The sequence below is a fragment of the Lepisma saccharinum genome, chromosome 15 (genome assembly GCF_977018435.1).
Source record: "Lepisma saccharinum chromosome 15, izLepSacc3.1, whole genome shotgun sequence".
NCBI classification, from domain to species: domain Eukaryota; kingdom Metazoa; phylum Arthropoda; class Insecta; order Zygentoma; family Lepismatidae; genus Lepisma; species Lepisma saccharinum.
The window spans coordinates 63334112-63349630 of NC_139243.1; the positions used below are offsets into that span (position 1 = coordinate 63334112).

The 15519-nt window shown below is 36.7% G+C and overlaps 1 long non-coding RNA gene across 1 annotated transcript in view; it reads right to left on the reverse strand.

The window, feature by feature from the left end:
• LOC145999497 (uncharacterized) overlaps positions 1-15519 on the reverse strand; it is a 45401-nt gene that overhangs the window by 16285 nt on the left and 13597 nt on the right. The window contains exon 3 of the long non-coding RNA XR_014443402.1: positions 15308-15466. This is a non-coding gene — a long non-coding RNA (uncharacterized LOC145999497). The remainder of the gene's footprint in view (positions 1-15307; positions 15467-15519) is intronic.

Here is a 15519-nt window from a genome sequence, read left to right on the forward strand (position 1 = left end):
TATGTTGCATAAAGCGGATACAGTTCATTTTTGTTTTCATACAAAGACTTCTTGGACACCCTGTATATGGTTTTCAGTGCTCTCTCTTTCACTACATATGGACGGGTTAAAGTTACAGTGATGCAAGTCACTTTTTTTTAAAAAAAAAAAAGACTTGGACACAGAAACCAGATCTATACAAGTCAATCTGTTAACAGAAAATGTGAAGTAAACAGGGATTCATTCAACTGTCAACAGATGACAGTTTAAGCTTAAGGTCTAGTGATAAAGGAAACAGCTGTTGTGTTGATCAGCAAAGTGCTGTGAGTGAGACTTATTTTTATTTTTAATAAAGTGACTTACACCACTGTAACTTTAACCCGTCCATATAACTAATTAAAATTTTAATCCTCTTTCTGCGAAAAGTCAATTCCATATACACTCATATCTACACACACACATCGTTAACTTCCGATTTCTTTTCAATATTATACTATACAATATTCTACAAATCAAGTAAACATTTTAAATCGTCGCATTTTACTCTATAGAACATCAAGCCATTACTTGTATTAATAATGAGCAAAATGAAATATTGTATGGTTTAAATGTAACCCTATTAAGATTATAAATAATAAATATACTCTTATCCCGGAAATTCCTGCTCATGCAGAGCTGGGAGCTGATAATAATAATAATAATAATAATAATAATAAATTTTCTTTATTCAGCGGGCGAGGTTCAGCCAAGGGCTGCTCTGCCACCTAACCCTTGTCAATAGGATAATACATATGATATGATTATAAACTTATGGAGCAGTAAGCTAAACGTAAAATAATAATAATAATAATAATAATAATAATAAAAATAAAAAATGAAGAAAGAAAAAAATACATAGGAATTAGTTGCAAAAAAAAAGTGTAACTAGAAATAAAAAAGACAATAGTAATAATAATACAATAATACAATTCCTTATAGTGAGTGACTTGATACCTTCAGTATGTGCCCCGACTCTGCCATTGTTCCATTAACAGCAGATCTTTTATTTTACCTTTAAAATATAATGGGTTTTTTACACTAGCGATATTTGCAGGCAATGCATTCCATGCTTTGGGAGCCGAAAAGGAGAAAGAGGATTTGTAGGCCGTGGTAGAGTGATGGGGTAAATCGAAGTTGTTCCGCTTACGTGTAACATACTGATGGATTTCCCTACGGGAATGCATCTTCTCAAACAGGTACTGCGGTTTACCTTCTGTCAGTATGTGGCGTATAAAGCAGAGATAGTGCAACTTCCTTCTGTTTGCCATGGTAAGAACCTGATTATTATTTAAGAATGGAAGAATATGATCGGATCTTTTTGCTTGAAAAATGTATCGGAAGCAGGCATTTTGCACCATTTGTATTTTTTTACTGAGCTTTTGCGAGAGTTGAGGGCCGTAAACATTATCACAATAGTCGAACAATGGGTAGATTAATGCTTGGATGAGTCTTAGCTTGCATTCCGTAGGGAGGAAGTCACGGAAACGATTCAGATTCCTAAGTGTTCCATAAGCTTTCCTACATTGCGTCTTTACATGTTCTGTCCAATCAAAAATTTCGTCAAAAATCAGACCAAGATTTTTAGCAGTGTTATTCCTGACAATGGGCAAATTGTTTATTTTGAGCTCGAACTTAATATTTTTAATTAACGACCTTGAATAATTAGAACCAATGATTATGAAAGTGGATTTTTCTGGATTTATTTTAAGACCGTTAGATACACACCAGTTACTGACGCTGTTCAAGTCAGAATTTAGTGACTGAAGCTTATGTTCCAACGAAGCGTAATGATCTGAGAAATATAACTGGGTATCGTCTGCGTAAAAATGTGGAGTGAAGAATTTTATAACTTGCTGCAAATCTGCAGTGTAAAGGGTGAAGAGGAGGGGGCCTAATATCGATCCTTGCGGCACTCCTGCTTTCAGCGTTATAGAAGTAGCAAACCCTCTTCTTCAGGCTCCTCAAATTGTGCTGCTGCTTACGAGATGTAAGAAGCTGTTAGTAGGTTTTGAGAAGCTTCAACGGAACATTCTTGCCCACAACAAATTCTGTGATGTATTTGTCCTCTTTCAAATTACAAAATATCTTTGATTTCACACTCTTGACATTGGCATGGGTAACATGGAAATGATGTCATTTGCTACAAAATTTGCTAGAAAGCGAACTTGGGAGAATCGGAGCTGATTGGTGGCTTCTGTGCGAAGAAAGAGAATTGTGGGTTGATAGTGTCGTTTGGAAGAATACCATGGACTCTTGGTGGATGGTAAACGGAGAAGAAACGGTGCCAGAAGTGGAAAGAGTAAGAATAGAAATGGGAAACATCTTCGTGAAATACAGTACAGGAGCTAAAGAATACTAAGAGGCGAGAAAGCTGCTATTGAATGTTTAATAAGCAAAGAGGATCCAATACATAGAAACTACATCACGGAAGGAGGAAAGCTCCCACGCATCCGTCCCTAAGGGGTGCTAGGGAGGTTGTCCGTTTTGTGGTAGAGCTCTTCAACCTCGTGTAAGCGAAAAGGGAGCGATGTGAGCAGCCCTTAAGGAACTTTGCCATCAGTAAGAGAATAGGAGTTGGCATCAAGATGGAGTACAGAAATGGCGAATTTCTTCCCGCACACTTACTCTTCGGCTCCCTCGCCCTCTCCGGGGTCTATAACCAAAAATTTTCAGAAGTTTCTCCTCTACAGGTATCCTATATTACCACAATTTTACTATGATTATTTGAACAGGTCACACGAAAATATGTGTTTGACACTCTTGCAATAATTGGTTCTTATTTTTTACTAGCTGATTGCCCGGCGTTGCCCGGGTATTTATTTATCCTAATCTTCTATTAAAGTTGTCCGTGGGAGAAACATGGCGATCTAAAATCCACACTACTTATACCGCGTTTGTTAGAACCTGTCCCGTTTCCCGCGCTAGGGATCGCTCGACAGTTTCGGTGCCAATGAGAAACGAGGAAAAAATCGTCTGCTGGACAGCGAGGAGCGAATGGAAGCCACAAGAGAGGCGCTTACGTAGACGCTGTTGCCCCGTTGCTAGCGCGGGAACCGGGACAGGTTGTAACAAACGCGGTATAATAGACTGCCCCTGTGACGTGTTGATCGTGATCGAAAAAACAAGGCTCTCTCTCTCTCTCTCTCTCTCTCTCTCTCACACACACACACACACACAAATGTTATCGTGAATGTCACCAATTAGCTTAGCGACTACGAAAACTGTGGATTCGACACTAATGTAGGTCATTTTTGACATTTTATTTTTCACCCCTCTCACCCCCCCCCCCCATGCCGATAGTTGATGAACGTGGAGTTGAACGGCATTTGTAGTGTCACTATTCACTAATATCAGTCGCTTTTTTATATTTTTACATGTCACCCCATTGCCACCCCCACTCCTAGGGTTGCCAGGTGTTTGATTCGTAGTATCACTATTCATCTTAGCGACCCAGAAAACTATGGGTTCCTCACTAATATCGGTCGTTTTCCATTATTTTTATATGTCACCCCCTTCCAACCTCCACCCCTAGGGGTGCCAGGGGTTTCTTACCCCCAAAGTATTTCTTTTCAGATTGAAAGTCATACGTGTACCAAGTTTGGTTGAAATTTCTCCAGGCGTTCGAGAGTTATGCCGGAAGAAACATACACACACAGACACACACACACACATACATCCATTTTTTTATATATATATATATAGATTTTATATATATAGATTAATGATGGCACTGCACCTCTTTAAGCAACAAGGGAAACAGTTATTCAACAACAATATTTTTTTTAAAGCTACAATACCAATCAAGGAGGGAGCAGTTCCAATATTCAAGAAAGCATACGAAGTTCCATACAGTTTACAACCGAACGTAAAGGCTGAATTGGATAATTTAGTTCAATTGGGAGTTTTGTCACCTATTCAGTATTCTGATTGGGGTACACCTTTAGTGGTATTAAAGAAAAATAATGGTGATCTCAGGCTGTGTTCTGATTTTAAGGTAACTGTCAATAAAGTGGTGGAAAAAGTAACTTATCCTTTGCCACGAGTGGATGATTTACTTAATTCTTTAGTGAATGAAGACACATATGTAGTGTTGGACCTGACCAAAGCATATCTTCAACTATTACTCGATGAGAGTGCTAAAAGTTATTGGTTCTCAATACTAAATGGGGATTGTTCACTTATAACAGGTTACCAATGGGTTTAAGCTGCAGTGCACAGATTTTCCAAAGAACAATGGATCAAATACTGTTAGATTATACATTTGCCAAATGCTACCTGGATGATTTAATTATAACAGGCCGTGGAGAAAAAGAATGTTTCAATAACACAAAACTAGTTTTGGATAGATTGACATATTAATATTACAATATAAAAGTTAATCTCGATAAATGTCAGTTCTTTTCAAAAAGAGGTAGACTATTTAGGTTACAGGGTATCTAGTAATGGTTTTAAACCTTTAATCAAGAATAAGACAGCAATATTGAATTGTCCAGAGCCAACAAACGTTAAAGAATTTAAGGCATATTTAGGAATGATTCATTTTATCATAGGAGCATGCCAAAGTTTTCTATGAAGATAACACATCTTTATGAATTGCTAAAAAAAGAAGCAGTGTGGTCGTGGACAGATCGACATAAAGCGGAATTTCTTGAATCTTGAATCAAAAGAAAAAGAAAACAAAAGAAGTTGACATTTTACAAAAAATTGTACAATGGGTTGATGTTGGGTGGCCTAATTCACATCCAAAAGAGTTTCAAAATACTGTGGTCTTACATTATTACAGAAGGAAGAATGAAATAACCATGAATAAAGGATGTCTTATGTGGGGAAGACGTATAATAATTCCTAAAGAATGCAGGGAAACAGTGTTGAAGCTGTTACATGCAGAACATGTAGGTACACCTAAAATGAAGATGATGGCTAGAGAATTCTACTGGTAGCCTTTAATAGACGAGGATGTTGAAAGGTTGCGAAATCAATGTGTAGAATGCAATAGTTTTCAAAGAAGTACATCCAAAAACAAATATGTCGGATGGAAACAAACAGATATTCCCTTTAAAAGAATAGATGTTGATTTTTTTAATACGGAGGAAGGAAATTTTTGCTATTCATTGATAGTTGCTCTAGATGGACAGAAATATGGCAGGTGCGATCGACAAATGGAGAAGAAACTATAGAATGTTTAAACAGAAATTTCCAGATATTTGGTTATCCTTCTGTTATTGTGTCAGATAATGGACAGCCTTTCAGGAGTAATCAATTTGAGAAATTTTGTGAAAAGCATGGAATAAGATTGGTACATTCACCGCCTTGGAATCCGGAAAGTAATGGTTTAGCGGAAAGGTGGGTGCAGTCTGTTAAAGGCTTATTAAGAAAGAAATGTTTTCAAAGTAGAAATGAGGGACGTAGAATTGACTGGAAAAAAAATTATAGATAGTATTTTATACTATCTAAGATTTTTGAAGTGGCAACGATTAGGAATGTCTCCAGCAGAAAGAATTATGAGTTATGAGCCGAGACGTATATTCAACTTACCAAATTGCCAAATAGATGAAAAGGTAGAAAATAATAAATATGAGGCAGAATCTTGGATTCCAAGATCAGGAGAGATAGTTTGGGTAAAAAAATGTCCATCCTTAGTGCCTAAGTTTATAAAAGCTCAGGTGATTAAGAGAGTAGGAGCAAGGCTTTTAGAAGTAAAACTTAGAAATGGATTTACAAAAAGAGTGCACAGACATCAAGTGGGAAAGCTTAAGAACAACTATAAAGGTCAGAGATTGGAGGTTGAGAAGAAAGAAGAGGAGTTGGATGACTTTTGGACGTTTCCAATGTATACAGAGGCAGCACCAGGACATGGGAAACCAGAGGCAGTTGTAAAAACACAAACCAGGAACATAGAGAACAGAGAATTTCGAAGATCTTCTAGATACAAGAAGGAGCCGGATAGACTACAACTTACCTTTGGTAACAAGACCCATGAATGATTTTTTTTTTTTGTTATAGTGGGAGAATTGATAGAAGTTAAGAAAAAGATAAAATATTTTAGAAGTCAAGTGGGAGAGAGATTGTCTTTTGTCTTTTGTTGAATGGTTTTCATGTAGTTTTTATAACAGGAAGTTACAACTTAAATAAATGTTGTTTTTCTGTTAAAGTTTTTCCTAATTGAAGATTATTACAAGAAACACCATAAGTTACTACAGAGGTGCATCATAATCCGATACAGCAGACAGATGATAATCAAGCTGTAGCAGGTGGAAACTCCGCGACGGCGTCCCCCGCATCAGGAGCTCTGCCGAAGGAAACGAAAGGAGCAAAAATGAAGAAACGCAGTGTCTCACCGTTCGGCGTCTCCAGTGTCTCGACGTCTGTGTAGAACTTTTAAATGTGACAAGAGAACAAAGTGAGAAATCTGGCGGCGGCTCTTATTGGTCGCTTGAAGTGAACGAGTGATACATGTTAAACATATCATAGTTATGAAGTATGTTATCCTCTTCAAAATACTATTATGGTTATGTTTGTCTTATGCCTTATTGCATTTGAAAAAGGTATCTAGTTTAAAATCAATGCTGCACAAAATATTCTCACCGTGTGAAATATATAAGATTCCTGCATGTCGATACCCATCTATCATTTTGCAACAATAAACATTAACAAAATGAAATCCAGTGTCAAGCATCACGCATTCTGAAATTATATTAATCAAAGTCACCTGGATGTCATTTTCCTGCAAGAAGTTAGGACCGATGATTTCTGTCTGGGTAGTGAATATACCGTGTACAAGAATTTAACCCATAGTTCGCTAGGAACCGCCATACTTGTGAAAGAAGGCCTACACATATCTAAAGTTTACAATCATTCATCAGGTCGTATCACATGTATCGAAATTACCAATGTATGTTTTTGTAATGTTTATGCACCATCAGGTACCTACGCTAGAAATGCTCGAAATATATTCTACGCTACGCAAGTGTCAAAGGCATTAGGTGGCTCTCGTCAAAACATTGTGCTGGTGGGTGATTTTAATTATACTCTAAGAAGACAGGACCAATATCCAGGGTTCCATACCTCACCTAGCTTACAGGCACTGGTTGAAGGGTTTAAATTACAAGGTGTTTGGGTGGGTAAAGGTCCGAATAGAGACGTATACACGTACATAATTGCCGATACAATGAGTCGGCTTGATCGATTCTACGTTAGAGCACACATGCTTAGCAAAATATCTGCAATTAGAATTTTCCCAACTTGCTTTAGTGACCATTAAAATGTCCAACTCGACATGAGTTTGGATGTACCTCTAGTTGGACCTCGGAGCCCTTCAGGCAGCGCATTTTGGATTCTGACACGGATTTTTGATTTCATTTGATTTAGTTTATTTCACTTCGCGTTTTGTGCCTCTTGGCTAATTTGCGAAGATGGGGATCATTGATGAAATGATGAAATTGATGAATGGACATTCACAAACAACCAAGCCCGACCGGGATTCGAACCCGGGACCCTTGGCGTCGCAGCGCGAGGTGCTAACCACTCGGCCACAGGGGGATTCTGACACGGAGAGGAAGTATTATTTCCTCCAGGTAGTCACGTCGTTAAAGTGTCCGAGCAACCACGATATGGAGGAGAAGGATAAGTACATTCTATAATGTTTTTAAGTTCCGAACTTTCACTCACTCACATAATTATATTTAGTTTATTAACTTTCTATTCCATCCTACCTGGAGAAGTGATTTAACAGTGAATCATTGTTCTATTGATCTTTAAAAAGGCATGAGCCAAATAGTAGAATCTATTGAAGATAACTTCGTTTTTAATTAAGATTTTTGGGTTTCTAATCGACATTAATGGCTTTTTAACTGATTTTAATTAAGTATAAAGGGGGCGCTATTGTTAATTAAATAGGAAGAGACTATAGGGGGAGGGAGATGAGTCATGGGTGACTCATGCAGTGGTGGTACTTGTTGTTATTGATTTTCAATTAGTGAACAATAATTTTATATTAAGGAACCCATTTTCACCTTAATCTAACCCAATTGTTGTACTTTACTTACGCGTTACAGCCGAGGATGAGTCATGGATGACTCATGCAGTCGTGGGAGCTTAAAGCTAATACGTTTTCAATTAGTGAACAATATTTAATACTGACGAGAAGACAGTTATGGCTATTCTAAGCCACGTTATGGCGTTATGCAAGGTTTGCAGTAGGCGATGACGTAATGATGCTCCATTTTGCGTTGGTGGTGACTCATATTTGGTATGATTGAGGATGTGGATTTAATCGGATTCAACTGGTCAAGAAGAGACCGGGGGTAGAGGCTATTATAACACAATATTTGGAGTTACTTTACTTACACGTTACAGCCGAGGATGAGTCATGGATGACTCATGCAGTCGTGGGAGCTTAAAGCTAATACGTTTTCAATTAGTGAACAATATTTAATACTGACGAGAAGACAGTTTTGGCTATTCTAAGCCACGTTATGGCGTTATGCAAGGTTTGCAGTAGGCGATGACGTAATGATGCTCCATTTTGCGTTGGTGGTGACTCATATTTGGTATGATTGAGGATGTGGATTTAATCGGATTCAACTGGTCACGAAGAGACCGGGGGTAGAGGCTATTATAACACAATATTTGGAGTTATGTGCGCTTTAAAGGCGAATAAATTATCCGTATACAGAGTCCATGTAGCCTTTATGACAACGAAGCATAAGGACAGAAAGCATGTTATTAATAGTAATTACTCTAAGACAGGTAAGAATGCGTTGGGCGGAGAGATCCCTATATGAGCTTTCGGACGAAATTCGCAACAGAAAAGAAGAAGAATATTTTCCTCCACCCCAAACCTTGACGGTTCACGCCAGAGCGAAGGGGGAGAAAGGGTTCATTGTTAGTTCCCTCGGCGGTCAATGTTAAGGGACTTTTTCTAAAGTCTCTTACTCCATACTATTATGATATTGAATGGAGGCAATCATTTGTGATGGATCTCGCGTGGCAGTAATATTTTAACACATGAAGATACTTGCATTGATTTTTGAGATTCCAATTTTCATTTGTAGAAGTAACTTAAAGAGGGTTTTCCCCCTCTGAATGTAGCTATAGAGGAATACTAGACTATTTGACCTAAAGAATAAGGAATTTGTGTGAATTTGGAAGAAAGCGGTCCAGTACCTACAGATTGAAGTGGTTTCGATCCATTTTTGCCTTTTTTCTGCGTTTCGAACCACGGACCCTTTGATTATTGCTTTATAAGCAACAGGATTTTTTTTTATTTATTTATTTCAGAAATTGAACGCAACAGGTATATTACCCATTTATGGCGTTCATTATACAATAATTTTGTGATAACATTATTGAAAAATTGAACAGATCGATTTAGTATATAGACAGAAAACATTTAACAAACATACAAGTCTTCGGTTCTAATGTAATTTATGTAATTTTAGTATATTTAGTATAAGTCCACACTGTCTTCACTTTTGATGGTATCATTAAATGTTTTGCACAGTTCCAAATTGTGGATATTGCCAGAGCGTTGGTTCTATTACGACAGAGGCTGAAGAGTTGCCTCCTTGGTCTTAATTTGCTTGAGGGGACGTAGAAGTCGAGCTGTGACAGGGCGAAAGGAGCTTCAATGAGGTTATTTAAAATTTTTTGGAGGAAAATGAGCTGATGCATGATGCGTCTGTTGTTGAGAGTTGTTAGGTTAAAATATCTGAGAAGGCTCTCACGTAAATACCATGTAGTTTGTACTTTAGGTGTCTTAAGAATTTACTTTGAATTTGTCCTATTTTGCTTATATCTTGCTGGGTTTGAGGGTGCCACACGTGCTTGCGTATTCAATTTTCGCTCTAACGTAAGCATTATGGAGCATCATTAAGCTTCCGACATTTTTGAACTCTTTGCATGTACGCATTATAAATCCCAGAAGTCTGTAAGCCTCGTTTGTCATTAAGTTAACGTGCCCGTGAAATGTAAGTTTAGAATTCCTAGATCTTTGATTGTTTCTACCCGTTTTAATTTTTGTTTTTTTATGCAATATTCGTAGTTTATTGATGTAGTGTTTCGAGTATATGACATTTGGTAGCATTTTTCGCTATTAAAGATTAGTTTGTTGCTTTCGCACCATTCCACAAGACTCTTTATGTCCGCTTGTAACTCGGTGCAGTCACTGTAACTGCAAATTATTTTGTACATTTTTAAATCGTCCGCAAAAGTAGTTTATCCGATTGATTCAGATGTTCGTCAAGATCATTTATGTACATGAGAAAGAATAAGGGTCCAATGTTAGAGCCTTGGGGAATTCCGGATGTAGCTTCAAATTTATCGGAAGTATTTCGCTGAAACGTGACGTACTGTTTGCGGTTTGTTAAGTAGGATTGACACAATTGTAACATCGGATTCGATAGATTGTACGATTTCAGTTTTTCTATTAAGATTCTATGGTTTACGGTATCAAACGCTTTCGAAAAATCTGTATATTACATCTACTTGAGCTCCGCTATCCATCGCGGTTGCGATAAAATGAGTTATTTCTGATAGGTTGGTACAGGCAGACTTTTTACATAAGAAACCATGTTGATAAGGAGAGATCACTGATCGTATGTGATAAGAAATGTGCTTGTAAAGAATTTTCTCTAAGAGCTTGGCAGGTGCTGCCAGGACTGCTATCGGCCTGTAATTCTCTACATCATTTTTCTTATTTGTTTTTGGTATCGGGGAAATGTTTACTAATTTCTAAATATCTGGAAATGTTGAGGTGGAGAGTACAAGATTGAACAGCGTGTGCAGAGGGTATTTGAGTATCTCACCGCATCCTTTAAGTATGTAAGGCGGAATTTTATCGGAACCAATAGATTTTTTCGGTTTAAGATTTTTTATGGCATCTTCGATTTCTTGAAGGCTAATATCTGATAGGTTCAGTTTATCGATTTCACTGTAAGATTGAATATTCAAAGTCTTATTTTTTCCATCATCCTGCCGGTACACCGATTGAAAATATTTAGCAAACGCTGTTGTTACTTCTAGAGTGTCAGAAAGTACTTTACCTTGATATTAAAAAGGCTCTGCTCTCTTTTGTTTTTTCATATTTTTGGCAAAGCTGAAGATGAGATTAGGGGTATGAAGTATGTTATACTCTGTGCTCGAAATATAATGCGTATATGCTTTTTGAATCCCTCGTTTAACAATATTCTGAAGTTCTTTAAATTTCTCATAATGATGTTCAGCGTGGGGAGCGTTATTTTTCCATTTTTGCCTGTGATATGCTTTTTTCCTGATATTCTTTATAATTTCCCGTGAGAACCAGCTCGGAAATTTCTTTGGTTGAGTTTTCGTTGAAGGTGCGCACTTGTTAAATATGGCATACACCATTTCATAGAACTTATCAATAGCGGCATTAATATTAGTGTATTTCTTCAGATCATTCCAATTTACAGCTCTCATAAGATAATACATTTTAAAAAAATCTGCATTCCTAAAGTTATAGTTATATTCTGTTTGAATTGAATTTTTCGTGATAGATTTAAATTTAGTCATGGAAATGTCAATATTTAAAGCTGGGTGATGAATGTCTTCTGGCACGAGAGGATCGGATTCCCTTGAGACTGTAACCCTATTAACGTTACTTAAAACCAAACCTAACGTTCGTTCGTTATCATTTTTTATGTCATTGAAGCTGTTTAATAGGTGGAGTGACATGAAATGACTCAATTCTACGCAAGCTTCGTTCGATACGCCCCTGTTATCTGAGGAAAATTAAAATCCCCTGCAATAATAAGGGAAGACCCCTGCTCATAAAGTGATTCTAAAGTGTGATAGAAGTAACCGTATACAGATCGATTCGTATTTGGGGGGAAATAGGCTACACAAATATACATATTTATTTCGCTAATTTTTACTAACAAGTAATTTATCAGAGGGTCAATTACCGGAGTTTCAATTTCGATAGCTCGAAACGCCCTGTTTACAGGGTTGTTAATGCGTATTTTTTATGTAAAATTGAGTTTACTTTGACCAGATTTCGACTTTATGCCCAATATTTCACAATTTTTCACGTATTTTTATCCAAAAAACGCAATTTAAACGATTCAACAAGAGTTTTTATTTGGTAAATGTCTTGGTACTATATGTAGAACATCGAGTGATACATTTGCTGTAGATCATTTGTTGTACCCAGATTTTGTGTACCTCGCTCTTACTAAAGTAAGGGTTGTCCAGTTTTTAGTAGCTAACTATATTATTACAATTCAGGAAATAATTCAGTGACAATGCAAATTTCGTTGCAATACTACTACAGTGAGAATTATTACCAGATGGACCAAGCTACCCGCAAAACACTCTATGGAAATTTCTTGCAGGTTATTTTCTAATTCTGTAATGTTTAGAACATTATGTAATTTAGATCTAATATATGTATAATGTAATCATAGGATAATGTAAGTAGACACTAAAGAACAAAATAAAGAATATTGAAAAAGAAATGGCGCAGTGGTATCGTCGCCGCCTTGTAATCAAGGGGACCCGGGTTCGATTCCCGGTGGAGGCACATTGTGGTTCAGACCCCACTTTCAACTTTTACAAATAGATACAGCGTCGTGTAGGAACAACTCCCCATAAAACCTTTTAAAATGTAATGTTGTATATGAAACTGACCTTGCAATACTTCCTTGCTTGCTCCGGATAACTTTAGTACTAGAACTTTGTGGCAAGCATATGGACGAAATTTTATGGACAATAATTTCATTTGACACGATGCAAAGTGTTAACCTCATTGAATGATTCCTCCTCTATAAGTTCTGCATTGTCATATGCTACTAGAGATGTGATATTCACACGATTGCTGCTTGAAAGAGGTAATGCACCCTCTCTGCTATTGTTCAATTTCCCCATAAACAACAATTTATAGTGGTTACATCCATGGACTATGTGATTTAAAATTGAAACAACCTGAACGTTTCCGTCAGAATCTTCACAGTCATTGCTGGAAGGTATGTTTCCCCTTTGGAAATAGCATATATTATATGTTGCACAATGCATCATAGTAGTCTAGGCATTCGAGGTGGCGAATCTCCTAAGATTCTGAAAGAAGGATATGAATGAAAGTGGTATGACTACGTAATGCATGCTCGTTAGATGATGATTTCTGTCCTCACATAGCAAATCTCTCAAGTAGCAAGTCCTTGGTGAGATTACCTGGTGGTAGAACAGCCGCTGGCTGAACCTCGCCGTTTAATAAAGTACAATTGAATTGAAATGAATTGAAATAAATACCCTGCCGTCAATAATGGGAAAAAATTAGAGGGGAAACAATTTATTTGTATGAGACAAAAATGTTTCTTTTCTTGGCAGACTCTTTTATTTCATCATCCTTTAATACTTAAAACTAGTTTTGAGAGAAAGTAACTTTGAGGTTCAATCCTCAGATTCAAGAATAAATCTTCTCGGATAAATCATAACTTTCACATGCCAATTTTCCTGCTTCATCACGTTCTTAAGTATTTTCCTCTTTTTTCTGGTTTGTATCTGGTACGGACAAAGTATCAAGATTTATGATAACATGCTTCTGCAACTAGGATCTCGCTTGTAGTCGTTGCGATGATTTTTTTCTCGTTTCTCTAAGTTGAAATCTTACGCAATTTCTTACCTATATAAGCAACTTGAGTATTTCCCTTGTTTTCATATTTTCTTGTATTTGCTTTCTTCGTCAAGAAAATACATTTCTTAATGTATACAGTGTGTTCATCTGTGAGAGTCCTTTTGATGAGTTTCTCATCATGAGACTTGATCAGAAAGGACTTTCAGAAAACATATAGGAGAATAAAGCATCTGCTTCAAGTCTTCTTAAGGCCTTGAAATTAGTAAAATTGGCTCGACAACATGAGTTGAAATTTTAGTCGCTAATAGTTCATCACATAAATAGTGCATTTTTCATTCTTTCAAAATTCCTGCCCACGGTAGTGTTGTAAAAAAACTGTCTAAGAATGTATGTCTCTTGGTGAATGCGCTCTATTCAGTGATGCTAACTCCCCGCATATAATATACCTACTTCTCTGGTCCGTCTTCTGTTTTTATAGATTTGAATTTCTTGAAAGCAGACGTTTCGACTGTAACAACTAATAAACAGTACTAGCATGTTCTAATGTTCTTCCTGGGTGTAAGGGGTTACACAGGTAAATGTTCACCTCACTTCCACGTACTACACCCTGGAAAATGCAGTCTTGTAGGCAAACGAGACTCTGGCGTCTCGACGTAAGGCCAGTAAAATCCTTTATAGGGCTGTGTTGTCCTTATATGTGATGAGTGTTCCTATACAGCCTCGGTTTTTAACCTGGGTAAGGAAATTTTTGTCCTCAGACACAAAATGTTGATTATTATATCTATTGCAAGGGGCTTGGCTCCTTATAATATGACTGGTGTAAGTAGCCTAACTGCTGACGCACCCAAAATTTTCATTTCAATCAATCAATAGCGTTCTTGCATGGAAACCGGTAACAAATAAACAAAATTATTCATTTTTAATTAGTACTGCAACTACTACTACTGTTAATATTAATAATAATAATAATAATGCTTTAATTAAATGTTATTACAGTTATCTAACAATAATACGGTGTTCAATAGTCGATACCGGTTACAATAAGTGTGATTAAGTAGGACTAAATGAACATCCGGCTAGAAGCATTCGCTGCACACCCTACATAACTATTTCATTTTTTATGAATTCTAAGGTCAAAATCAATAAGTGTAATATGCCAAATTAAAGATAAGAGATTACACTACAATTTTTGTTTTTAACACTTTCTTCTCAGATGCTTAGGTTAAAAGTAATTGAATGATAAGCATATATCATTATTAGTAAAAAATACATTTGTTTTACTTATCTGCGATTTACTAATTAACGGTTGCTAATATCGTAAAATCTAAGATAACATTAAATATAAAACACATCTTAAGCTTTCTTTTATAGAAAATAACATTGAAATCGGATATTTAGTTTCAGAGATATAGTATTTTCATTTATTTTTTTTGTCAACTTCCTCCATCTTGGATTGGCCGCCATTTCTATTAGCTACCACTTTGAAATGGCAATCATAGTTTTTTGGTGTTCTTACACACTCATATAACTGTGGCATAATGGAAAATTAGTACCCCCAAATTGTACCGAATTCTTGATTTTGGCCACTTGGCCCTTAAACTATCTTTGACTCGTGTTGCGTCGCGTCGTATCGGATACGGTGTGCGGCTGGCCTTAAAGAGAACAAAGAAAAATTGCAGGGTTTGTGAGTGTAATTACCTTTGATATATCCTAAGAATGGCCACTTGATGAAGTGGTTCTTGCAGCAATCAAGGAATTGAGTGTTTCGATATCGACAAAGGAGGTGAACTTCTGACATATTTTCATCTCTGCATGATCATGATACGAGGCATATTTCTATAGATAATTTCACAAAGTCTGAAAATAAAGTAAAAATCATTACCACGAATTAAACAAAAATATTATATTGC